Consider the following 26,905-nt stretch of genomic DNA (forward strand, 5'->3'; position numbering starts at 1 on the left):
TAACAACATAATGCCACTTAGATATTTAAGCACAGTCTTCTAAATACGTTATGCCAATGACAACACAAAAATTAAAGACTCCTTAGAGGCCCATACAGAGGAAAACACAATCAAGATTTCAGTAGATGAACCTGTCTTCAGAGGAAGTACTTGCATTGTACCTCCTGGGCTCAAGTGATCCTCCCACCTCAGCCTCCCAAGTAGCTGGGACTTCAGGCAATATATTAGGCAATTAAGTTTTTATGAATAATATACGAGGAAGTCTTTAAAAATAGGTAAATGAAGACAATAGAAAAAGAGGCAAAAGATAAAAACCGAGCACTCTGTAGAAGAAAAAAGATGCGAACAGTACACGCATGAAAAAAATGCTCATCCTCACTAATAAAACAGAAATACCAATTAGAACATCAGCACCCTGTCATTTCCCTGTATCTTATTGGCACAGAATAAAAAGATTGTTCTTGGCCAGGTGTGGTGGCTCCCACTTGTGATCCCACACTTTGAGAGGCCGAGGCTGGAGGATCACTTGAGTTCAGGAGTTCGAGACCAGCTGGTTGTGGTGGCGGGCGCTTGTAATCCCAGCTACTTGGGAGGCTGAGGCAGGAGAATTGCTTGAACCCGGGAGGCATAGGCTGCAGTGAGCTGAGATCATTCCACTGTACTCCAACCTGGACGACAGAGCGAGACTCCATCTCAAAAGAAAAAAAAGATTGCTGTCACCTGGGGTGAGAGCTGTGAAGGAACAGGCATGATCATACCAGGTGGAACTATAAATTGGTACATTTTTAGAGAGAGTTTAATGGTGTCTATAGAAATTTAAATGTTTATGCCAATTGAGCCAGCAATTCCCTTTTAGGAAATTTATCCTATAGGAATATTTGCACAAGGGCCAAAGATATATGTATAAGGTATTCCTTTCAACAGTGTTTATAACAGGAAAAGGAATAACCTAAATATTCATCAAAGGATTAGTTAAGTAAATGTTAATACCTCCACATACTATGCAGCAGTTAAAAATGGAGTAAATCAGTATGAACCCACATGCAAAGGCATCCATGATATATTGTTAACTGAAAAAAGCAAGTCAGAACAGAACATCTGGAATGATTCCACTGTCAGCTATAATAAGTTATTATTATTCTCTATAACTCTGTAATCTTTTTAAGTCTAGAAAGCTCCATATTATGAATTACTGCCTATAGGGCTTCTGCTGCCTACAGGGGCCTGGCAAGGAGCATAAATGCGTGAACTGGCAGGACGTGCAGTCAGAGTAGGATGGACTGGCAGGGAGCGGACAGTCATGTACTATCTCAGTTGTAGCCAATGGTTGTGATTCCTGACCTTGCCAGGTTTCCCTGGCCAGCATTCATGGATCAAGACTCAGGAGCAGTAGCTCTGAATTTAGTAGTCTTGAGTAGTCTTGAGTTTCAGCCCCAAGACAGCCTTTTCTGGCCCCCTAGCAAGGGCAGTAGTAGTGACCTCTATCAGTATCACTTTGGGTCCTCTTCAGCAAGTGCTGGGTGAACCTGGAGCTTTTAGTTGATGGCAGCTTCACTGCCCCCCTCCCCTTGACTTGGTGAAGTGGGCTCCATCATGTCACTCTGAAACTGACAGCAGTTGACATTAAGATTTTTTTTAACACCATAGAACTTACAGACTGTGTTTCATTTTGGCCTGGTTCCTTAGTGCTCCAGAAGGTTCACTTTCCACCACAGAACCTCCAGAATCTTCAGGAGGCCTCACACAGGCCAAGTTACCCACAGTCCCAATGTGAGCCCTGTGTAGAGTTACTGTTTTTAGTCCTTCTAACCTTTTTGGCAGGGGGAGGGGGCCAAAACAGCCTCAGCTGTACTGGAGGAGAACAGCTGGAAATAAACAGCCAATGGACGAGAAAACTTGAGGGTCGATATCCTCCAGTTGCCAAGTTCTATCCTGCTTAGCAAAGTCTCTGTGCTGCTTCATTCTTCATTTCTAAAAGTGACCTTCAACTTGATTTCCCCCTGGCCCTCAGTGTAAATATTGGCCTGGTCATTGAGGTCGTCCAAAGAATGATTTGGTCTCTTGTGTAAGGTTGCCAGATTTAGCAAATAAAAATACAGGACACCCAGTTAAATGAATTTCAGATAAATAACAAATGATTTTTTATTTTTATTTTTATTTATTTATTTATGTTTTTGAGACAGAGTTTCACTCTTGTTGCCTGGGCTGGAGTGCAATGGCACGATCTCGGCTTACCACAACCTCCACCTCCCAGGCTCAAGCGATTCTCCCACCTCAGCCTCCCAAGTAGCTGGGATTACAGGGACCCACCACCACACCTGGCTAATTTTGTATTTTTAGTAGAGACAGGGTTTCACTATGTTGGTCAGGCTGGTCTCAAACTCCCAACCTCAGGTGATCCGCCCACCTCAGCCTCCCAAAGTGCTGGGATTACAGGCATGAGCCACCGCACCTGGCCAACAAATAATATTTTTTTTTAGTATAAGTATGCCCCATGCTATATTTGGGAATACTTACACTAAAAGGATATTTATTGTTTACCTGAAATTCAGACCTACTCAGTGTCTCGCATTTAATCCTGCAAGCCTGCTCCGTGGGCCGCTGGGGCTCTCCCTTTCTCAGGGAGGCACCTGAAAGTGTGAGGATCAAGAGCAGTAGGAGGTGTCAGTAATAAACCTAATAAGCACTGTCCAGGGCATGACACGTCACCTCAGCCCCAGAGCCTGCTGAATCCCCAACTCCTGCTTTTCTGTACCTCCCCTTCCTCCCACTGGCTTCTCTGCTTCTGAGCTGCCTGCCTCTGGACTTTCTCTCTTTTAGTCTGTGACTTTCCCCTACCCTCACCTCTCCTCTTTTTTCCTCATTTTGCTCTCACTGATCCGTAACACGTAATTAAAGTTTACGTATTTGAGTGTTGGTTGTAATTACTAAATAAGGTTTTATGTTCCTTGCTGTAACTTAAATAGCAGGGGAATTTAACTTTTTGTGTGTGTTTCATTTTGCTTTTATTGATAGGTGGCCTTAAGTTCATTTTTAGCCATGTGAATCACTGACCTTCACCTTGAGCTGAGAGAAAGACCTTACATATCTGGAATGAACTCATGCACATCTTCCTAGAACAGATGCCAACGGAGGAAGTGGGGAATGGGATAGATTGAGGTGGTGGAGTGAAGGGAGACATCACTAGGTTGACCTATTCAAGAGAGAAGGAGACTCGGAAGCCTCCTGTGCTGCCCCAAAGCCCAGCCTTTTGGAATTGGGCCCCGCTGGCCCGGGAGAAGCCCCCTCTCTCCTCTTTATGATTGATTGCCTGACTCCTATCCAGTGAGAAGCAGCCTGTCGTAGGGAGGCGCAGGGTTTGGGGTTAGAGACAAGCGCCCCAGGGGCCTTGTGCCTTCCCTCTCTGCCTCTCCCAGTGGGAGCAGAAACTTGAAGGAAACTCCACTCTGTCCCCTCCCAAAACAGGTAGTCTGGACAACTTTCTGACGTCCCCCTGTGTTAGAAGCTTCTGGTTTCTAGTTGCTGCCTTCAAGGACTCTGATGTCTGTTTTCTCTCCCATTCTCTCTGTCTGCCTTTGTTTTTCCATCCCCTCTCTCCACCCACCAACAGAGGGACCTCTACCTGTCTACCAGATGGGAGGCGTTTTCCCATCTGGGAAGAAAACTTTGAAGGACAGTTGCCATCTTGGAGAGAGAATACTGATCTGGGAATCAGGGAGTCCTCTCTATCCTGAGCTATTTGGCTCTACTCCCTTGGCTTCAGTTTCTGTATAAAATGAAGGTGATTTTGTTTGTATTAAAATCTGAATAAAAACGAATGTTGGCCAGGTGTAGTGGCTCGCACCTATAATCCCAGCATTTTGGGAGGCTGAGGTAGAAGGATCACTTGAGCCCAGGAGGTCATGACCAGCCTAGGCAACATAGTGAGATTCCATCTGTACAAAAAATAAGAAAATTAGGGGGGCTTGATGGTACACACCTGTGGTCCCAGCTACTCAAGAGTCTGAGGGAGGAGGATCACTTGAGCCTGGGAGGTTGAGACCAGCCTGGGCAACATAACATACTCTGTCTCTACCAAAAAAAAAAAAAATTATTTATTTATTTATTTATTTTTCTTTTTTTAATTAGCCAGGAATGGTAGCATGTGCCTGTGGTTCCAGCTACTTCGGAGGCTGAGGTAGGAGGATCACTTGAGCCCACTAGGAGGTCGAGGCTGCAGTGAGCCATGATCATGCCCCTGCACTTCATTCAGCCTGGAAGACAGACTCAAAAAAATAAATAAATACAATGTCAAAAAGTAAGCAAGGTTCTATCCCCAATCCAAATGCTAACTGGTTTAAAAAAAAAAAAAGTAGAAGAGAGACAAGGTCTCGCTGTGCTGCTCAGGCCGGTCTCAAACTCCTGTGCTCAAGTGATAACTCCCACCTTGGCCTCCCAAAGTGCTGGGATTACAGGCATGAGCCACCGCACCCAGACGTAAGCGGGTTTCTGTTTGTTAGAGAAGCCTTTTCTTCACCAAGTTAAGAGGACCTTACCACTTCATTTTGGGAGGAGTGTTTTTATTCCTTCTATCTTGGATTCATGAACATCCAGGTGTTCTTTCTTACCTCTTCTTACAGGCAGGGGAGAATTTAAAAGAGCCTGAAAGAATAGTTATGTGCCCCTTGACATTTCAGCAAATGTTTCAGTAGAAAGGAGATTGGCTCTTTCAATAGTTCACCTAATGGTCTGTGACCGAGCTGAGGTGTCTTCTTGACCCTGTAAAGGAGGCAGCTCCATGAGTTTGAGGGCTACACATGTCAAATGGCTGTAGTTGCCCAAAGAATTTTGGATCAGATCTCTCACCTTTGATGGGAATGAAATAACAAAGCCTCACCCACCCGGGGCCTGTTGCCTTTTGCTGAGCAAAGTCCTGTCAGCCGTTTAGTACAGACAGAGGCTTCACCCCAGCTGGAAACCCGATAATGAGTGAGGCCTAAGAATCTGAGCTTCCCGGGGTGTGTGGGAAACCAAATATTAGAGGCCACAGCATTCCCCGACTCCAATACTTGGATGGAGCTTGTGCATTCCCTTGGTTACAGCCATTTGGGGCTCCAAAAGGCGGGAGAGGTTTAGCCAGAGCCTCCTCTCAGCAGTTCTGGGGGGCCCAATCCCTTGTCACCTTGAAGTTCTGTTTAATCCTTCACCTTCACAGCAGCACCACAGCAGTGAAAAACAATGAAAGTCAGCCACACCCGTGGAAATTCATGTCAGGGAAAGAAGGCAGGAACAGGATCAAAGCCTCTCGTAACCCAAGAATTCCTCAGCAGCTCCAGTCCCTTAATAATTATGGTTTGGAGATTTGCCAGAAAGCAAAACCACTTAGCATGCCATATTTAACAATGAACAGTTTTCTGTGTTCATAATAGTCACTGTGCAGAGCAAATAGGCACCTTGAACAAAGAGTAGGATATTTATATGTGTATATAAAATAACCCGCACCTACCTTAAACCTAAATATGTTTTCAGAGAAGAATGTGGCACGTCCCTCTGCTCTGGTACCTGCTTTATGAGTAAGTTGGAGAAAAGCTACATACTCTGCCCCCATCCCCACCTCCCCAGGTTTTTAAAATAGAAATATTTGTTTAACCCAGAATTTCCCAAACTTACTAAATAGTTACACTCTTTAGTTTCCAGCTGGAGTAAAGCTGCTTTGGTTGGTTTTGAAGTTTGGAGTGTTTTATGTTGTTTTAAATATCTACTAACATTCCAAAAAGCCAGTGTCCCCAGAAAAACTTTTTGGGAAGTGATGACCAAAGAGTGCAGGAAACAAGGATGTAGACCAGTGGGGGGACCGAGAAAACAAGTCCCAAGCCCTGAGGGGAGATGAACAAGTTTGCTGGAGGCCCAGGTCTCTGCATCAGGTTTAAGGAACCTTGGATCCAGGTTCTCCATGTCACTGTGTGTTCAGTTAGACTTTATCCAACAAACATTTGTCATTGGGGGAAATTAGAGAAGAATGGCTGCTTGGAGGAAAGTTCATTACAGCCAAACCTTAAAGGATGGGCAGAATTTCAAGAGGAAAAGATGAGAAAGATGGAGAACATTCCAGAAAGACATGGGTGGCAGAGTATGAGGCCTGTTCAGGAAAGGAATGTTAGTGTGATACAAGCATCGAGTGCGTGAGTAGGGTGGGGTGAGATGAAGCGGGATGACACAAACGACCTTTGGATCAAATAGGATTCTTTCAGATGCAAGTGACAGAATGTCCAGTGCAGCCCACTTCAGCATAAGGGAGGCATACTGGATCGTGTAACTGAGAATTCCAAGGCTAAGACAGGCTTAAGACATGACATAATTCAAGGACTCAAACAGTGTCCCAAGGACCTGGTTTCTTGTCATTTCTCCCTTCTGCTCCTAGGTTGGTTCTGTTTTCGATCAGCTCACACTTTTCTTGGAGTTTAAGATGGCTACAGCAGCTCTAGCCTTTACATCTTCATTTATTCAAGTCCAAGTCCTGTGTCAGTACAATCCCATTGCATTTTATTGGCTCTAGTTGGGGTCCAGGCCTATCCCTGATCTAATCTCAGGGGCCAGATGCCAATGAGGGCATCATATTCCTGGCCTCTGAGATTAGTTCAGGGATAGGCCTGGAACCTATCTGGAGCGGGTACCCATGCCTGGAGTTGAGGGTAGGGTTAGCCCCACCCAAACCACATGGACTAAAAGGTGTGGAGGGGCTGGGTCTCCAGAGGGAGACTGGGGACAGCTATCCAAAGGAGGGCGAATGGAAGGTGGGCAGCAAAAACAACAGATGTCTGCTAAAACCTGGAATGCTAGGCCAAAGAATCTGGATATCATTTACATCAGAGAACCAGTAAAGATTTTTGAGCAAATAAGCAGCGTGATCAGAGCTACACATTAACATTAATTCAGCTACAGTTTAATAGCTGCCATGTACTTGGCACATGGTAGGTACTTAATATAATTATATATTGAATGAGTGAATGCAAAAAGAGAGATGAGTAGCTCAGGAGAGGAGAGAGAAATTAAAGGTGGGCAGCATTTTTAGGCCATCGTAGCAGTTTGGAAGGGGAGCTAGCAAAGGGAATAATGAAGACCCATCAAGAAAACCAAGAGGTTCCATTGTCATGAAACCCACATAAGGAAAAACTATCAAGAGGGCAGGTTTGGTCACCCACGCAAACACTGTTGAAAGGTCAGGTTAAGGACGATGAGGATTGAGAAAATGTCATGAGTGAGAGTTGAGAGAGAAGGTTCAGTAGTGGGAGGTTAGAGCCACCTTTAAGGAGTTTAGAAGTAAGTAGGAGGTAGGCAAAGGGCCCAAGTGTTGACCACTCTGCTACATCACCTGTCTTCTTATCCTCCCCAATTCAAACTCAGCAAAAAAGGTGCTCTTTCCCCTGCACACATCCTTCACACAGCACCTTATACCTCCCCCATGACCTCTATCCAGCCACGATTCCCTTTCCTCCCAGGCGTCTTCAGGTTCTCCTTCTCTACCTCCAGTGGCTCCTTCTCATACAAATATTTACATCACTCCCCTGCCCTAAAACCACATCTTCTAGACCCTGATCTGTCTTCAAGCCAATGTTTCAAAAGAGTCATTAGAGAAGCTTTGACTTTGAGGGGGACGGAAGTTTGAGCTTATGCTGAATGTCCTTGTAGAAGTCAAGATTATCAAGAATGTCAAGTCAAGAAGTCAAGAATGAGTGGTTAGGGAGTAAGATGTAGAGACAGGGAAAAGATTGGAACAGTTTATATAGAGGATCAGTTAGGAGTCACCAGAATAGGAAGAAAAGAATTACCAGAGGACATGGAGATTCCAGCTGAGATTAAACAGCGTGAGTTTATAGACAGCTTCATCAGCAGACTGCCGCTACTCAGCTGCAATTGGTGGCTCAAAGTAGAACAGTAGATTGGGTTTGGGGAGAGGTGGCTAGGGAACATTGTTGAGCCTGGTGGCAGATCAGATTGACAAGAGCATTGGGGACTAGGAAGATCATCACAGGCCTGGGGAATCCTGGATAATGTAGAATAATAGCCTGGGAGAGAGGGCAAGGTCAAGGATATGGTCAGGAGTAGGGGGCGTGGGTAATTTCAGTGGAAAAGGTAGAAGGTTAAACAGTCGTGTTAGGAATATTAAAGAGGCCATGTGATGTGGGAGCCATAGTGTGTAGACTATGTGGCTTAAATCCCAAATCCTAAACTGTGTCTCTCTGTTATACCCCATTATAAAATGGGGCTCATAAAACCTACTTTAAAAGGTCATTATAATTAATATATATGAAGTACATATGATAGTGCCTTGCACATAAGTACCCACTAAACGTTCGCAATGATACTGATGTTCATTTCAAAGTGATGATAAAACTTAGAATTTGAGATCTTGAGTTGAAACAGTTCTAAATAATGACAAGTTCTCAGATGTCATCATGGTTAATTGGGAGTAGAGTAAAATCAGAGATGGGGAGTATTTGAATTGAAGAGGTTGAAAAATGGTGAAAGCAAATACTGGGAGGGACATCTTTATGGATGTGGAAGTCCCAGATGGGGTGGCCATGGCGCAGTCATTGAAGAAGGCCAGGTCTGTAGCCAGCAAGAATGGGGAGGTGGTTAGTATGGACTTCAAAAGAGAGATTGTGGGGGATGGCAGGGGGATTATCTAGGAGTGGCAGAAGGAGTTTGCTATTCCGTCCAAGTCAGAGACTCAGGGACAGAAGGAATAGCCCCGACTGGAAAATCAGGAGAATGGTAGCTTCTGCCGGGAGGAGGAAGAAACACGGAAAAGATGACACATATGGAGAATTTGCTCACAATATGACAGATTTTAATTGAGGGGAACTATTTTTTCATAAGAGCTTTTGAGAAAAACTATTCCCTGAACATGGGGACACATCTGAAAAAGGCATGAGGATAGGGGAGGAGGTAGGAGGTTTTGGAGTAGATTTCTGAGAAAGCCAACAGAGGGAGGCCCTGTTTCCTCACCATGATTGTAAGGTGCATGACATGAGACAAGCTGGCTCAGGCCTGTGGGCTGGTGCTAGGCATGCCCCAGCTGGACACAGCTCCCTGTGGCCCTGCCACATCTCCCACTCGGGAGCACACAGTCCCACAGTACCTTAGATTGCTGTATTTCCCAGACCGGTGTTTCGCACGCTGACAGAGACAGGAAGCAGACCAGGTGAGCTGGGATTGGGGGCTTCTGCTTTTAGAGAGCAGAGAGCAACAAATGGGTTTAAAGGAGAGGAAACAGGACACCAGCAGGCTTCAGGGCTGCCTTCTCTTCCAAGAGTGCTGCTCTGTAATGTAATTGTATTTGGACATTTTTTCCACATGATGTCAGGGTATAGCCTCCCTTAAAAGCCTTCATGAAAAAGCACAACTATAAAACAGACTCAGGCAGTGAAATGGAAACCAGACGAGTGGGTCTGTGTAATTTAGGTAAAGAGATTTCTCTTTGCAGCTTTGTGATCTGATCTGATCTCTGCTCTCTGCATAAAACTGTGTTTCACAGGATCCACTTACATTTGAGTCTTACCATGCAGGTGATTTCAGATGTGAAATGTCTTGCTTTATTACCAGAAAGCAAGGGTTCCCTTCTTGGTGGCTGTGCAGACCACCCCTCTCAGGCTGCAACCTTTCCAGTCTTCTTGTCCTTGTGTGAGCCCAGACCCCAGCAAACAGGGAAGGAGGCCTGACCCCTTTTCACTCTTGTTTTAACCCCTCTGTTCACCTTTGTCTGTCCACCCCTCACCTCCCTTCTTAGGGTTAGTCTTTGGAGAATGCATCCTGGGGAGAAATACTCATTGAAGAGGCCCAGTCCCTTTAAAGCAAATGGGCCCACTTTCCTGCCCATTCCCTTTGCTTTAACGCCTCAGGGGCACAGAATTGAATTACCCATTGTCCTCTGTTCTTGACACACTATCCTTCATCATCCCTATGAGGGTCCTTTTATTTTATTTTATTTTACTGTATTTTATTTTATTTTATTTTATTTTATTTTATTTTATTTTTATAGAGAAACGATCTCACTATGTTGCCCAGGCTGGTCTCAAACTCCTGGGTTTAAGGATCCTTCCATCTTGGCCTCCCAAAGTTTTGGGATTACGGGTGTGAGCCACCATGCCCAGCCCCTTTCTTTTTTCATGTTTATATATTATTGAGATGAAATAAACATAAAATTAATCATTTTAAAGTATACAGTTCCAGTAGCGTTTAGTACTTTTACAATCGTGTGCAGTCATTACTATCTAGTTCCAGAACGGTTTCATCACTTCCCTAAAAACCCTGTACCCATTAAGTAGTCCCCACTATCCCCTGGCCTCTGGCAACTACCAGTCTGCTTTCTGTCTCCGTGACTTTTCCTATTAAGTTTTTTCATATAAATGGATTTATATATGACCTTTTGTGCTTGGCTATTTTCATTAGACATAATGTTTACAAGGTTCATCCATGCTGTAGCGTGAATCAGCACTTTTAGTTCTTTTTATGGCTGAGTAATGGTCCATTGTATGGATCTACCACATTTTATTTATCCATTCATCCATTAATGGATGGACATTTGTGTTGTTTCCACCTCTTGGCTACTGTGAATAGTGCTGCATGAACATTCATGTATAAGCTTTTATTTGGGTACTGCTTTCAGTTCTCTTGGGTATGTACCTAGGAGTGGAATTGTGGGTCACATGGTAATTCTTTGACTTATTGAGGAACTGGAGGTCCTTTCTTGATGGACATCCTCCCCAGGTCTGCTCTGACAAGGAATAGCAGGCATGTTCCAACCTATCCCCACCTCCCAAGACACTGAGAATTGGCACAATGTCATCATTCTGTTAGATCTGGAAATAAACCGAAGAAAAAAGAGTATGGTCACCACAGAGATGCTGGTAATCAGAAGAAAGACAGCTTGGATGGGGGTGGGAAGGGGATGGGGTACTGAGAAGATTCAGGGTCACTTGAAAAGATTTGACTAAGGCCCAGGAAGAACTTAAGAGAAAGGGACTCAGCCACCCAGAATGAAGGAAATTGTAAGCCTAAAATACCCATGGCTGGTACAGCCAATCCACTAGTGATGAGGGAGGGATATAAGAGAGCTGTGAACTTACTTTTTCCTGCAACTAGGGGGCCGGGAAGCCACGTAGAAAGAGTCTTTAATGTTAAGGATGTAGGACATTTGGGCCTTGTGGGAGCACTGAAGGCTTTTAGACTGAGACATAATCAGGTCAGAGTTGTCTTAGACAGGTCACCCTGACCACAGGGAAGGAGAAAGCTTGGAGTCTAGACAAGACTGGAAGCAAGGAGCCTGCTTAGAAAGCTACCGTCATTGGCCGGCCACAACGATTCACACCTGTAACCCCACATTTTGGGAGGCCAAGGTGGGAGCAATGCTTGAGACCAGGAGTTCAAGACCAGCCTGGACAACATGGCAAAAACCCTGTCTCTACAAAAAATGCAAAATTAGCTGGGTGTAGTGGCGTGTGTCTGTAGTTCCAGTTACTCAGGAAACTGAGGTGGGAAGATCACTTGAGCCCAGGAGGTTGAGGCTGCAGTGAGCCATGATTGCACCACTGCACTCCACCCAGCCTGGGCAACATAGTTAGACCCCATCTCAAAAAAAAAGGAAGGCTACCATTGTTCTGAGAGGAAGGATGGTGAGGATGGACCAAGGAAGTGGCAGTGGGGATGGAGAGGTGACAAGTTTGAGAGGTGTTTAAAAAGGGGCACAATTGTCAGACAGGTTACTGTGCATACAGAGGTGAAGGCAGAGCATGAGATGCTGTGGAGAAGAAAGAGTAAACCAGGAAGCAGCAGAGGAGGGCGCCTCAGAGTTCCAGAGAGCTCCAGAGCACTGCACACACTGCCGAGAGAGCCCAGTCAGACTGGGCACGAGGCTGAGAGTGTGGGGACGGGAAGCCTGGGGAAGCGGCCCGGGCTGCTCCTTCTGAGTGAGGGCTAAATATGGAGGAGATTTGTGTCCTTTTTCTTCCTTCAGGTACAAAACTTTCAAAACGGATTCCGTGTGTTTTGATTTCAATATTTTGACCTGGAGGACACTGTGACTCTATGTAAATGCAAATTTCTAATCTGAATTATATGAACATTAATTCATTTCATCAAGAAATTATTTTCCATCGTAACTCCTACAATCCAGTTTAATTCCTTAATCAATTTTCTGTACTGAGCGAGCGTGGTGGCTCATGCCTATAATCCCAGCACTTTGGGAGGCTAAGGCAGGCAGATCTCCTGAGGTCAGGAGTTCAAGACCAGCCTGGCCAACATGGCAAAGCCCCATCTGTACTAAAAATACAAAGAAATTAGCCAGGCATGGTGGTGCACGCCTGTAATCCCAGCTACTCAGGAAGCTGAAGTGGGAGAATTGCTTGAACCCGAGAGGCAGAGGTTGCACTGAACCGAGATCGTGCCACTGCACTCCAGCCTGGGTGACAGAGCGAGACTCCGTCTCTCTCTCTCTCTCTCTCTCTATATATATATATATACATTTCTGTATGGAGCAGTGAAGGCATTTCCTAAAGTTCTCCTTTATTTTCTTAAATATCAACTCTTTTTTTTTGTTTGTTTTGTTTTGCTTTAAGATAGGGTTTTGCTCTGACGCCCAGGCTGGAGTACAGCAGTGTGATCACAGCTTACTGCAGCCTTGAACTCTGAGGCTCCAGTAATCCTCCCGCCTCAGCTTCCCAAGTAGCAGGGACCACAGGCATGTACCACCACATTCAGCTAATTTTTAAATTTTTTGTAGCCACAGGTTCTCACTATGTTGCCCAAGCTGGGCTTGAACTCCTGGGCTCAAGTGATCCTCCCACATCAGCTTCCCAAAACGTTGGGAATATAGGCATGAGCCACTATGCCCAGCCCCCCCCCCCTTTTTTTTTTTTTTTTTTTGAGACGGAGTCTTGCTCTGTCGCCAGGCTGGAGTGCGGTGGCGCGATCCCGGCTCACTGCAACCTCCGCCTCCTGGGTTCAAGCGATTGTAGTGCCTCAGCCTCCCGAGTAGCTGTGATTACAGGCACCTGCCAATACTCCCAGCTGATTTTTATATTTTTAGTAGAGACGGGGCTTCACCATGTTGGCAACTCCTGACCTTTGGTGATCTCCCCACCTCAGCCTCCCAAAGTCCTGTGATTACAGGCATGAGCCAGCTCACCCGGCCGTGCCTAGCCTTTAATAGTGATTTTATTTTTATTCAACAATTTTAGTCAGTAGGACTTTTCATGCCCAGTTTTAGAACTTGTAAGTTTTATTTTTTGTGTTTGTTTCCACCAAATCACAATTTCCCCCAGTCATTGTCTTGTTATTTGCAGTTTTTAGTGTTACTAACAAAATGACTTCTGGGGTCGGTTACTTTGAATTTTTTTCATGTGCTGCCATTTTCAGTGTAGTCTGATTATCTTCACTATTAACATTCACTGCAAAGTAGAAAACAGCCTGCCTCTTCCTGGAGTCCCTCCTCCCAACTTCTCCACTGAAGACCTGGTGCTTAAAGGAAGGGAAGTTTTCTGGGCAATGGACCCCTGGAGTCTCGAAACCCTTAAGACTCAAATGCTCCTCTTAGCAGGTAATTTCAATCCCTCCCACAACAGTGTGAGCATTCCTCCTTTTTAGTTGGCCCAAAACCCAGAGTCTCGCTGCCCTCTAAGCTCTGAATTGTTCTCTCTTCCTTGGCATGTTCCTGAAAGGTTTTCTGTGGACCTCTCCCTTCTCTTGCCTGCCTTCCAGGCTTCTCCACACTCAGCGTCAGCCTAGGGCCATGTCAGCGGTGATTTCCCATGCCTTTGGGAAATGTAGTCACTCCAGGGAGGCTGCTGGGGAGTGTTGGCCACAGGGGACAGATAGGAAAGGCCTTCAGAGCTCTGGGGAGTAAACTCCATTTCAAGATATAAAATTCCCAGAAATTTTGAAATCACAGGCATTTTCATTTTGAACACTGTTTATAAATCTTAAAATCATGTTGTGAGTTTAAAAGTCATTTATACCTTGATTTGGTCATTGCATTACCATAAACTGTGTTTGTTCTATTTAGAGCTGTAAAAGCCTAGGGGGTGAGGTAGGGTGCCTATAGTAAGGGAACTTTCTGGATTCTGTGTTTGTTTGTTTGTTTGTTTGTTTGTTTGTTTGTTTGTTTTTGAGACGAGTCCTGCTCTGTCACCCAGGCTGGAGTGCAGTGGCGCAATCTAAGCTCTCTGCAACCTCCACCTCCCGGGTTCAAGCGATTCTCCTGCCTCAGCCTCCCAAGTAGCTGGGACTACAGGCGCCCACCACCGTGCCCGGCTAATTTTTATATTTTTAGTAGAGACAGGGTTTCGCCATGTTGACCAGGCTGGTCTCAAACTCCTGACCTCAAGTGATCCGCCTGCCTCAGCCTCCCAAAGTGCCGGGATTACAGGCGTGAGCCACCACGTCCAGCCTCTGGATTCTGTATAAGACTGGGAGGCGGGTGCCTAGTAAGGGAACTTTCTGGATTCTGGATAAGGCTGGGAGGTGGGCGCCTAGTAAGGAGACTTTCTGGATTCTAGATAAGGCTGGGAGGTGGGCACCTAGTAAGGAAACTTTCTGGATTCCAGATAAGGCTGGGAGGCGGGCGCCTAGTAAGGAGACTTTCTGGATTCTGGATAAAGCTCGGAGGTGGGCGCCTAGTAAGGGAACTTTCTATATTCTGGATAAGGCTGGGAGGCGGGTATCTAGTAAGACACTTTCTGGATTCTGCATAAAGGTGGGAGGCAGTAATGTTAAAGTCCTCAAGAGAGAAACATTATCTTCTTGAGTTTTTCTGATTTTCAAATTCTAGTCTTCAGTTACACCTCAGGACCATCTGCACCACTACCACCCATATCCCACCAGTGTGTTTTGGGAGCCAAGCAGTCCCCTGTCTTGAGCTCTGTGCTGTGTTTACAGTACCTTGACTGGGCACATTCTTCAAGACTAGCACAGTGCCTTTTGCTCATGACAGCTCTGTTGAAATGAATCAGTCATTTGCTTTTCCTCTCTCCCACCTGAAGCCCTGAGTAAGCTCAGAGGGTTGAGGGTGGGAGTGGGAAACCAGGCAGGTGACAGTGAGGGCCAGTGAAGCTTCACAAAGAACTCAGAAGGAACCAGTAAGTCTTAGGAGCTCAGGCCAAGAAGACTTACTTTCTTATAAAAGAAAGAAGTTGCTGGGCGTGGTGGCTCATGCCTATAATCCCAGCACGTTGGGAGGCCAAGGCGGGTGGATCACCTGAGGTCAGGGGTTCAAGACCAGCCTGACCAATATGGTGAAACCCTGTCTCTACTAAAATTACAAAAATTAGCCAGGCGTGGTGGTATGTGCCTGTAGTCCCAGCTACTAGGGAGGCTGAGGCAGGAGAATCGCTGGAACCCGCAAGGCAGAGGTTGCAGTGAGCCGAGATCACACCACTGCACTCCAGCCTGGGCGACAGAGCAAGACTCCGTCTCAAAAAAAAAAAAAAAGAAGAAGAAGAAAGAAAGAAGCTCCAGTAGTGAAATAAGCTGAAGAAAACTGAAGTGACTTCAAGGAAAGGAAAAAGAGAAGTTTCAAGATCCAGGCTGGTCAGTGAGGAATGTGGAATGTGTCCTCAGAGCTGGTGAACTCTGCCCAGGCAGAGGAGAGGAGGCTGATGGAAGGCAGACCTCAGGTTGCCCAGCACTTGCCAGTCTGTGGAAGCCTCCGTCACTGGCTCATGACACAGGGGTAGGGAGGAAAGAAGAGGGCTGGGTGCTGTCATGTCCAGGAGGAGTGCTCTGGGGTGAGTGGCCACGCAGATAGGAATGAAGTGCAAGGCACTTACCACCTGGGCAGAGTTGGAGGCGATCGAACCCTCTGGGAGGCTCTGCAGAGTGAAATCATCAAGGAGCAGGCATAGGGAGGGACTCATCTGCTGTGGAGGGACTGGCTTTGCACTTTTCACAGGAAGGGCCTGACACAGTTCAGGCCCCAAAGGAATCGTCACCAAATGCAAGAATGCCAAATGCAGGCCAAAATGGCTGAACAGGGCCCACTGCTTGCTCTGCTGTCCCTTCACACACCAGGGCCCCAAAGACTGGCCTTTATTACCTGCTCCAGAACAGCCATGAAGCCCACATGCACAGCCCATGGGTGCTGTACCCTTTCCTGCTGAGCTCCAGAGATTGCCACAGGAAACAGGAGTGAGGTGCACACAAAACTGGGTATAATGGAAGCACCCGGAAGGGCTGGAGGCTGTGACAGCTCCAGGCTGTAAGCCCCCTGGAGAACCAGGTCTTTTTCACAGATGGTATTTTCTGAGAGCAATATTTGTTTGAATCCATTCCTTATTTGCTACTGTGGTTTGAAGTGAACAAATGCAAGTATTTTTCTAGGGTTTGAGCTGAGTGTACTGTTAACTGGCTATAATTTATCAGTCCCTTTTTGGTGAAGTATGTCCCTATTGAATAAGAAGTGCACACTTTTTAACTCTTATGAACTGCTTATTTTCATTCATATTGGCTGTGTCCATTTTTAAAATCAGGGGAAAAATTTTATTTACCCAGTGTTTTGAGGTGGGCCCACATTTTTAAAATCACAGTTATTTTAACTTTAAAAATAAAGATTTTTTGGAATGTATTGTTGATTAAAAATAATAATAAAGATTTTGAAATTTTCTTTTCTTTTAAATGAAAACAAAGGATTTGCTAGGGTATTTCTGGTTTCATAATAGGTCACCAGGAAACATGTTTACATCAGGCAGTCATAGGTTTTAGGCATGTAACACTTCTGTGGAGTTTGTATTCTTTGGGAACTGGACCTGCAGGTATTCTGGGGAACCCAGGCCATTTGTTCCATTTGAAAATAGCTAAAGCATGAAGAAAAGGCAAATTCTTAGAATTTTAAAGGGTTTTCTCTCAAGTAGTTTTAAAATTTCAAATGATGGTGTTGTATCCTTCCCTTCAGACCTGGAATCACATTTTCCCCTCAAGACAGAAAGGGCTCTGCAGCAGGTTGTGCCTGGGAAGGGGCTGCTTCTCAATTGTGGCCACCTCTCTGCCCAGGAGCTGGTGAGGAGGGGTGAACCAGGGGATGCCTTTCAGAACAAAGGAGGTGAGGAGATGAGCCCCTCCACATCTGCCCCAAATAGAGACCGGCGTACTAGACTGAGCACTCGCAGAGACGTTCACGAAGGGACTGTTTGCGGTTGTGTGAGATTGGAGGCAGGCCTACAGCAGGGCTTCTCATCCTTGGCACTGTGGACATTAATTGGGGTGGTAGGGCTATCGTGAACACTGTAGAATGTTGAGTAGCATCTCTAGCCCCTACCTACTAAATGCCAGTAGCATCACCAACTCTGACTCTGACAACCAAAAATGTCTCCAGACACGGGCAGATGTACCCTAGGAGCAATGTGCCCTCTGGCTGAGAACCATGGGTGAAGGGAAGCAGTCAGGATGTTGAGGCACCTACAGACAAGAACAGTAGGAAGCCCTTCCCACCCCTCTGGCTGAAAGGGAGACCCCAGGAATAGTGGAAGTCAGGGAGGAGGAGCTGCCCAGCAGGTGCCCTAGCCATGAGGGATGTAGCCACTGCTAGAATCTTCGCAACTTTCTGGGGAGGGTGCAAGAAAGAAATACCGCCAACTCCTCTCACTTCTACCCTCCAGTATACCAGTGCTCCCTTCACATTAGGAGAAGTCAGCTAGAAGCCCGGTGGCAAGGACACCTGGGTAAGGCAGTCTATTGAAATCAGCATCTTGGGGCACTGGGCAGGGTGGAGGAGGGGCAGAGAATGGAAAACGGAAAATAATCAGTCTGTTCATCCATCCATCCATCCATGTATTCAGTACTTATGAGCAGCTTAGCAAAGTGGTCAAGAATGTAGGTGCTGGGCCGGGCACAGTGGCTCACACCTGTAGTCCCGGCACTTTGGGAGGCCAAGGTAGGTGGATCACTTGAGCTCATGAGTTCAAGATCAGCCTGGGCAATATGGTGAAACCCTGTCTCTACCAAAAATACAAAAATTAACCAAGCATGATGGTGTGCCTATAGTCTTAGCTACTTGGGAGGCTAAGATGGGAAGATGGCTTGACCTGGGAGATGGAGGTTGTAGTGAGCTGAGACCACACCACTGCACTCCAGCCTGGGTGGCAGAGCCAGACCTTGTCTGCACAGAAAAAAAAAGAAAAAAGAATATAGGTGCTGGAGTGCTGGAGTCAGATAAGCCTGGATTTGTATCTGGCCCTACCACTTGCAACCTGTATCCTGTATGATCTTGAACAAGTTGTTTATCTAAATGTCAGTCACCTTGAGTATAAAATGGCAACAATAATTCTATCTACCTAGACCTCAGTCTTGCAATCTTGGATTTTTCCCCAATGGGAAAATGCAAGTCACAAGTAAATTGCATAGTATAAGACCACAGTCAAGTGCTAAGCGGGTGGTATCTGGGCAGTACCCAGTGTTGGTTTTATAGACAGTCCTGGGAAAGGAAAGACACAGGGTTCAGCCATGAAGTGCCCCCCTCAGCATCTGTGAACACCTTGAGCACTGTGCAGATACAGTGGAGAAAAAGTCCCCAGTGGGCTGAGAAACACCACAGGATCTGCGTTGTGTCCTGAGGGACAGGCCGGCAGGCTAAGTGAAAAGGAGGAAGAAGGGACCCCAGAGCAGGCAATGGTGAGTGAATCAAAGCCAAGAGAGTTGGAGGGATGGGGAAGGCCCAGATAGCAGTGTGGGGAGACCACTGAGATGAGGTTTGGTTGAGGGACTCAGTGTTCTCTCCTGTAAAAGTAAGGGGAGGGCCTGGGGCCAGCTGCCTTCTTCAGTACCATTTCACAGGGGTCACCAACTCACATGTCCACAGAGACCACTCAAGTGAGCACGCACGTGAAAGGCGCGCGATGGGAGGCAGTAGGGCGGTCCCAGGCTGGAAGCATCCGCCTTCTGTAGGCGTGGCCACCGCTCTGCTCCAGCAGCTGCTGCCGTCTTCTAATGCAGGCCTAGAGACACCACAGTCTGATTTTCCTAATTTTCAAAAGATGCTAGAAATTTGGATCTTTATGAGAATTGTCCTGATTTTTTTTTAAATCCATGTGAGCTGTACTAAATAGTCCCTTTGCACCCCTGTCCAGACACTGCTGATAAGTCCAGACAGGGGTGCAAAGGGACTGTTTAGTACAGTTTAGCTGACGCAACTCAGCTTAGAACCCAAGTTGTGTGTGTTTAGATTCTGCCTCCGCATATACTTTCTTTTAAATAGTAGGCTCTAAGACTTAAAACAAAAAGGATGCCAGGCAAAGTGGCTCACACCAGTAATCCTAGCACCTTGGGAGGCCTAGGTGTGTGGATCACTTGAGCCCAGGAGTTTAAGACCAACCTGGGCCACGTGGCAAAACCCGTCTCTACAAAAAATACAAAAATTAGGGGGGACATGGTAGTTTGTGCCTGTAGTCTCAGCCACCAGGGAGGCTGAGGTGGGAGGACCACTTGAGCCTGGGAGGTCACTGCAGTGAGCTGTGATTGTGCCACTCTGCCCTAGCTTGGGCGACAGAGTGAGACCCTGTCTCAAAAAAATAAACATAAAAAAAAGGAAGAGGGGTCCACCTGGGCCCGGTGAAGTCTGAATTCCCCCCAGACTTAATATCATGGCCAGGTAGGGATTTGGGGGAAGGGATGGCTGTGGACGAGGGCACAGACAGGGACGAGGGCAGAGAGAGGGTGGGCCATAGTCCTGGTGCTGCACACGGCCCTGGCACTTGGCCCAGTGCATCCTGGGACTAGGGCTGCCCTTGAGAGCTCTGGCCAGCAAATTTGGTTCTTCTTTGATGAAATTTTTTAAATTTTCAGATAAAGGACAGAGACTGTTAACCACAAACACCCATGTTCCCCGACCCAGACTTCCTACTGGGTTCTTTGCAGCTGGGGAGATGATCCCCTTCCATTCCTTAGGACACTGACCTTCCTCTGGGCCATTTGTCTCCAGTAGGGGTCAGCTGGGAGCTTTTAATTGGTGGTAAAGGTTGAAATGATGGCATTTGATAGCATGGCCATGAATGTACTCACAGAGTGCCCTACCTGGAATCCCAGCTCTGAGCCTGGGCTCTGATGGCCCTGGTGGGTGGAGAGCCCTGGCTAGTCGGAGTAGAGGGTAAGGGGAGGGAGGGGACAGAGAGGCTTCTGGCAGCCCCAGGAAATGTTGACTGGCAGAGTCAGCTGAACCGAGCTTGTTTTTCATGACTAATTTAAAGTTCAGGCTCTTCCCCTGCTAAGGGGAAGTGAAGACGACCATGGAGAAGACTAGAAATAATGAGGTTGTCTGGAAACGGCCTCATGAAACCTGAATGTATTTTTGCTCAGAAAAAAAGAAAGTGCAGTAACACTCACTCCGTCAGACGCTGCCTTTGCTGCCCAGGCCACCCCAGCCTGCCTGGCCTCACCTCCAGTCCTCCCTTCAGTGGGCAGCTTGTCTCCCTGCGGCCCAAGCTTGGGCTCCTCACTGCCTCCCGGTTGTGTGTGTCCTCTCACCCACCCTGCTTAGCCTGTCTGTGAAGCCTCCTCCTCCTTCCACATTTGTTTTTCCTTTCTGTCTTTTGATTACCCCTACTCATGATATAATTTGTCTGTGTCACACACCGTCTTCGACTGTTTCCTCACACTTCGTGTGGGTCAGCTTGCCTCTGGCAACTCTTCTCTCTCTTAGAGTGGTTTTCTGGGTGGTTTTCCTCATGTTTCACACAGCGTCCTCCACACATAGGTGATCAATAAATACTTGTGGGTAGATAAAATATCAGATTGATGGGTGAATGGGTGAGTGGGTGGATGGGTGGTGGGTTGGTTGGATGGCAGGGCCACCCAACACCTTGGCCAGTCCCCTAAAGCTGAGGGATTTTTCAAATGCCTGAAGGAGGATTCTCCAGAGCTAGGGGCAGGGAGAATTCAACCCATTGCCATTTGCACAGCATTTACTATGCTGATTGCCCTCTCTTGAGAAGGACTAGAAGGCAGACTTGACCAATGGCCTTAGTCTAGAAGTCATCTCCCCCATGATACTTTAAAATCAGACCATGGGCTTTTTAATCCGTGGTCTGAAATAGTTTTCAAGGTTGGCACCTGGAAGACATCCACTTTGACATCTTTCTTTCATTCAGTCGTTGAAAGCAACCTCAAAGTCTGTGACTTACCTGTCTACCTGCTTAGAAATTAATAATCACTTCCCCTAGTGGGGGAATCAGAGGCTGAGATTTGTAGTGGAGGCAACACACTGTGTGAGGCCTGGGTCTTCACCTCCAGCCCTGTTGGGGGGTGGGGGATGGGGGTGGAGGCGCTCATCGTGGAGGCAGAGAAGCAGCACCAGGGAGTATCAGCACATAACAGGGTTTCTGATAGCTAGGCATCTGCCTTGGATGGGGAGCCCTGATGTGGCTGGGGCAGTAGCAAGATGAAGGCTATACTGCAGCAGCCCTGAAGGCTCTGGTTTGCTTCCCTCCTCTGCAGTCCCAGTGAGTTATCCCTTCACAAGGATGGAAGGCACCAGATTAACCAGTTCTAAATGCTGATCCATCACATTTCCAACATGATTCCAAATGACCACATGTTAATCCCACTTGTGTAGGCCTACCACAGACATGAATGTGTACCAGCTAACCCCACCCATTTGGAGCACTCCAGGAAGATTCTAGGGCATGTTTCTTCTTGCCCGAGCAGTGTAGCCGGTGGGAGGAAGAGCCTCGGAGATCATTTATTCCCCACATTGACGTATTCCTCCCACCAACCCCCAGCTCCCACAGCTCTTGGCATGTGAACCACTCCACTGAGCACCTGATGTCCCTGCTGTTGCCTGGGTGTTTGTCTTACCTTCCCACCTAGACCTCCTGCTTCTTCGTTCCCTTTTGTGGCTGTTTACTATTCCATTGTATGAATTTATAACCGCATTTTATTTATCCATTTATTAGCTGATGGACATTTGGGTTATTTCCACATCTTGGCTCTTATGAACAAGGCTGCTATGAACATTTATGTAGAAGTTTTTGTGTGGATGTGTCTTTTTTCTCTCTCTTAGATACACTCCTAGGAGTGCAGTTTTTGGGTCATAGGTTTAATCTTTTGAGGAGAACTGCAAGACTGTTTTCCAAAGTGGCTACACCATTTTACACTCCCACTAAAAATGTATGAGGGTTCCAATTTCTCCACATCTTTGCCAAAACTTAACTTTTTTTTATTGTAGTCATCCCAGTGGGTGTGAAGTGGAATGTGACTGGGGTTTTGATTTGCACTTTCCTGATGATTAATGATGCTAAGCATCATTTCATGTGTTTATTACTAAGAGTATTAAGAGTTCTTTATGTAGTTTAGATACAGTCCCTTGTCAGAGACAGGATTTGTTCATATTTTCTCCCTTTCTGTGAATTATCCTTTCACTTTCTTTTTGATGTTACTTTGAAGCACAAAAGTTTTCCATTTTGACAAAGCCCAGTCTTCCTTCTCTCCCTTCTTTCCTTCCTCCCTCCCTTCCTTCTTTCCTTCCTTTTTTTTTTTTTTTTTTTTTTGAGATGGAATCTTGCTCTGTCATCCAGGCTGGAGTGCAGTGGCACGATCTTGGCTCACTGCAACCTCCACCTCCTGGGTTCAAGCAACTCTCCTGCCTCAGCCTCCCAAGTAGCTGGGACTACAGGTGTCCACCACCACGCCTGGCTAATTTTTGTATTTTTAGTAGAGACAGGGTTTCACCCTATTGGGTCAGGCTGGTCTCGAACTCCTGACCTCAGGTGATCCACCCACCTCAGCCTCCCAAAGTGCTGGGATTACAGGCATGAGCCACAGCACCCAGCCTGACAAAGCCCAGTTTCTCTAGTGTTGCTTGTGTTTTTGATGTCATATCTAAGAAGTAGTTGCCTAATTCAAGGTCATACAGATTTACTTCTATGTTTTCTTCTGTGAGTTTTCTAAGGCCAAGCGTGGTGGCTCAAGGCCGGGCGTGGTGGCTCACGCCTGTAATCCCAGCACTTTGGGAGGCCGAGGCGGGTGGATCACGAGGTCAGGAGTTCAAGACCAGCCTGGCCAAGATGGTGAAACCCCGTCTCTACTAAAAATATAAAAAGTTTAGCCAGGCACAGCGGCAGGCACCTGTAATCCCAGCTACTCGGGGAGGCTGAGGCAGGAGAATTGCTTGAACCTGGGCAGCAGAGGTTGCAGTGAGCTGAGATTGCTCCACTGCACTCCAGCCTGGGCAACAGACAGACTCCATCTCAGAAAAAAAAAAAAAAAAATCAAATGAGTTTTCTAGTTTTTGCTCTTACATTTAGGTGTTCAATACATTTTAATTTTTGTATATTGTGTGAGGTAGGGGTCCAACGTCATTCTTTCGCAGGTGTGTATCCAGTTGTCCCAGGATTACTGGTTGAAAAGACTGTTTTTTCCCCATTATTTTGGTACCCTTGTCAAAAATCATTTGACCATAAATGTGAGGGTGTGTTTCTGGACTCTCAGTCTGTTGATTTGTGTAATCTGCCCTTGCTGTTCTGTTGATCTATATGTCTATCCTTATGCCAGTACCACGCTGTCTTTATTCCCTTTTTTTTTTTTTTTTTTTTTTTTTTGAGACAGAGTCTTGCTCCATCACCCAGGCTGGTGTGCAGTGGCGCGATCTCGGCTCACTGCAAGCTCCGCCTCCCGGGTTCACGCCATTCTCCTGCCTCAGCCTCCCGAGTAGCTGGGACTACAGGCGCCCACCACCATGCCTGGCTAATTTTTTTGTTGTTGTTGTATTTTTAGTAGAGACGGGGTTTCACTATGTTAGCCAGGATGGTCTCGATCTCCTGACCCCATGATCCACCCGCCTTGGCCTTCCAAAGTGCTGGGATTACAGGCGTGAGCCACCGTGCCTGGCCCACGCTGTCTTTATTCCTATAGCTTTGTAGTAAGTTTTGAAATCAGGAAGTGTGAGTCCTCCAATTTTGTTTTCTTTTTCAAGATTGTTTTGGATACACAGCAGATTCTTTATTTTTTGTAGCAACAGGGTCTTGTCTCAAGTGATCCTTCCACCTTAGCCTCCCAAAATTACGGGATTACAGGTGTGAGCCACTGAGCCCAGCCTCTCAGCAGATTCTTAAAACACACTTGTTGCTTGGCTGCTTGCTTTCTTGTTTCCTTGATGGACTGGCCAGCCTGTGAGAGCCTAGCTGGCCTGCATGCTTAAGTGACAAATTCCTCTTCCTACTCCAGCCTCCCTTCATAAGGCATTTGGCCAGTAGAGATCTAGGCAGTTCTGGCTGAGCTGTCTTAGTCCAGGGCAAGGTAGTAAGAGACCGAATTTGGCAGGTTGCAGCTGGTCCCTCAAGCAGGAGATCTAAATCCAACTCATCCTTCTCCCCCCATCCCCAAAACATCTCAGCATTCCTTCCTCTTCTGTCCTTGCCTTGCAGGCTTGGAGTCTGGGTAGTTAAGAGTTCTATCTAGACCCACTTTTGGCCACATCACACCAGCTCTTCCCTTTTGCCTGTCATCCCGCCACTCTCCTGCCCCTTCCTAACCATGATTCATGGCAAAATGGTGCAAGATGGGCCAGGCGTGGTGGCTCACGCCTGTAATCCCAGCACTTTGGGAGGCCGAGGCAGGTGGATCACAAGGTCAGGAGATCGAGACCATCATGGCTAACACGGTGAAACCCCGTCTCTATTAAAAATTCAAAAAAAATTTAGCCGAGCGTGGTGGCGGGTGCCTGTAGTCCCAGCTACTCGGGAGGCTGAGGCAGGAGAATGGCATGAACCTGGGAGGCGGAGCTTGCAGTGAGCCGAGATCCCGCCACTGCACTCCAGCCTGGGCGACAGAGCGAGACTCTGTCTCAAAAAAAAAATGGTGCAGGATAGAGGCTACCTGTCCTGTCAGGTGGGGCTAGTGCAGCAGCCTAGCCTTCCTTGGTGGCATCTCTGGTCACCCCCATAGGTTCTTTATGGACTCAACAGGAATGTCACTTGAGCTGCAGGTACTGATTTTGCTGATGGATGATGAAATTTTTTTCTTCCCTGTTGGGCTTTCAGTCCTTGCCTTAAGGAGACCATAAAAAAAGTGGTGGGAGGCCAGGTGCAGTGGCTCATGCGTGTAATCCCAGCACTTTGGGAGGCTGAGGGGGCAGATCACTTGAGGTCAGGAGTTCGAGATCAGCCTGACCAACATGGAGAAACCCCGTCTCTACTAAAAATACAAAATTAGCCGGGTGTGGCGGTGCATGCCTGTAATCCCAGCTACTTGGGAGGCTGAGGCAGGAGAATCTCTTAAACCTGGGAAGCGGAGGTCGCGGTGAGCCGAGATCGTGCCACTGCACTCCAGCCTGGGCAACAAGAGCGAAACTCTGTGTCAAAACAAAACAACAACAACAAAAAAGTGATAGGCTGGGCACAGTGGTTCATGCCTGTAATCCCAGCGCATTGGAAGGCTGAGGCGGGTGAATCACTTGAGGTCAGGAGTTCAAGACTAGCCTGGCCAACATGGTGAAACCCCATCTCTACTAAAAATACAAAAATTAGCCGGCCATGGTGTCAGGAGCCTGTAATCCCAGTTACTCAGGAGGCCGAGGCAGGAGAATCGCTTGAACCCGGGAGGTGGAGGTTGCAGTGAGCTGAGATCACGCCACTGCACTCAAGCCTGGGCAATACAACAAGACTCAGTCTGAAAAAAAAAAAAAAGAGTGATAAACCCACTGGGTGCAGCGGCTCATACCTGTAATCCCAGCACTTTGGAAGGCTAAGGTGGGTAAATCACTTGAGGTCAGGAGTTTGAGACTAGCCAGGCCAACATGGTGAAACCCGGTCTCTACAAAAAATACAAAAATTACCTGGGCAAAACCAAAATTATCTGGGTGTGGTGGCACATGCCTGTAGTCCCAGCTACTTGGGGGCTAAGGCAGGAGAATTGCTTGAACCCAGGAGGCGGAGGTTGCAGTGAGCCAAGATCACGCCACTGTACTCCAGCCTGGGCAACAGACTCTGTCTCAATCAATCAATAAAAGTTGAAGGGAAAAAAGAAAGAAAAAGGCCACTTAATTATCCCTTCTCTATACAGATTCTCAGCCAATTGAGAACTGCAGAAAGGAGTTAGGTAGAGGTAAAAATGGAGATTGTATTGTAGGTAGAGGCCCAGTCAACACATGGCTCAGACCCACAGCCAAAATGCACCTTCACCCCCTCCCCTTTTCTGTTTCCTGGTTTAAATCTGGGTTCTAGGCTGCAGAGCAAGCAGCATGGGGAACGGGGACACTAAAGGGCAAGTGTCCTGGGGGACTTATCTGGAGCTCTCAAGATGGTGAGATTAGTCCTTTCACCTGCTTACATGCAACTAGGTGCTGCTGTGTGACCTCTGAATAGTCCTGGCCCTACTGCAGGGTCACTACCCCTGCTGACCCCACCATCAAAACCTCTGGAATGTTGATGCTGGGTCTCCAAATCTGCGCTTTGCATGCACCATGAAACTTGTTGCCAACTGTAATTTCTTGATGTGTGCAAGTGGGTTACATAATACCCAACCCATAGGATGCTAGAAGGACTGGGGAGACAGCATTTGATCAGGGCCTGGCACTCACTAGGCCCTCGGTGGGGCCATCCCAGTAAGCCTGGTTCAACACCCACGGGAACTAAGCCTGCTGTTGCAGATTCTCGGTCGTCTGCCTATGTGCCGAGTAAGTCTTTTCAGGGGCCAGATGGTCAGGGTAAGTCTGTGTGCTCAAGTTAGAGATGTGGATTTGGGAGTGATCAGGGCTCAACAGAAATGCATCATTGAAAGACAGGCCTTTCAATGTCAGTTGGTGCAAGATGGGCCTACAGAGGTCCATTGTGCAGTGGGCTTACAGTCCCGTGTTTCAGACACCCTCCAGGTTTGGGATGGGAGGGGCAGAGTTGTTAGGGGAAGTGACAACACCCCTGAGCCTCCCTCCAAACCCATATTTAGGATT

The 26,905-nt window shown here is 47.0% G+C and overlaps 1 protein-coding gene across 7 annotated transcripts in view; it reads left to right on the forward strand.

Moving 5' to 3' along the window:
• The window catches only part of THADA (THADA armadillo repeat containing), a 362,434-nt gene that overhangs the window by 332,653 nt on the left and 2,876 nt on the right, over positions 1-26,905 (forward strand). The gene's annotated exons all lie outside the window — the stretch shown is intronic.

This window comes from Pan troglodytes, chromosome 12 (assembly GCF_028858775.2).
Source record: "Pan troglodytes isolate AG18354 chromosome 12, NHGRI_mPanTro3-v2.0_pri, whole genome shotgun sequence".
NCBI classification, from domain to species: Eukaryota; Metazoa; Chordata; class Mammalia; order Primates; family Hominidae; genus Pan; species Pan troglodytes.